A 490-nucleotide genomic window follows, 5' to 3' on the forward strand; every position below is an offset into this window, starting at 1 on the left:
ATGTGTCATTTTACTGTTGATGTGTCATTTTACATTGCCATGTGTCATTTCACATACATCATTTTTCACTTACCATGTGTCATTTTTCACTTACCATGTGTCATTTTTCACTTGATGTGTCATTTTACATTGCCATGTGTCATTTGACATACATCATTTTTCACTTGCCATGTATCATTTTACTCTTGCATTTAACACATTACATATATAACAGAACATTTGTATTAAATTATGTGTTATTTTGATAAACTTTTTAATTATTATAATTCTGTCAATGCCTCGGTAAAATGTTTTATAAGAGATACTCTGTTATAGAAGCACTGGCCAAGGTCACAAGTAGGGACTGTGGATTTTAGCATTGGAATACATCAATTTGATAGGAAATTACCTACTTCCGGCTGGAGAGATTTACAAGATAAACAAATAATTCAGAAATACAAAGCGATTGGTCTACAAATATTCATTGCTGCATACTGTGGGGTTGATTTGA

Source organism: Lottia gigantea (assembly GCF_000327385.1).
Source record: "Lottia gigantea unplaced genomic scaffold LOTGIsca_1121, whole genome shotgun sequence".
Lineage (NCBI taxonomy): Eukaryota > Metazoa > Mollusca > Gastropoda > Lottiidae > Lottia > Lottia gigantea.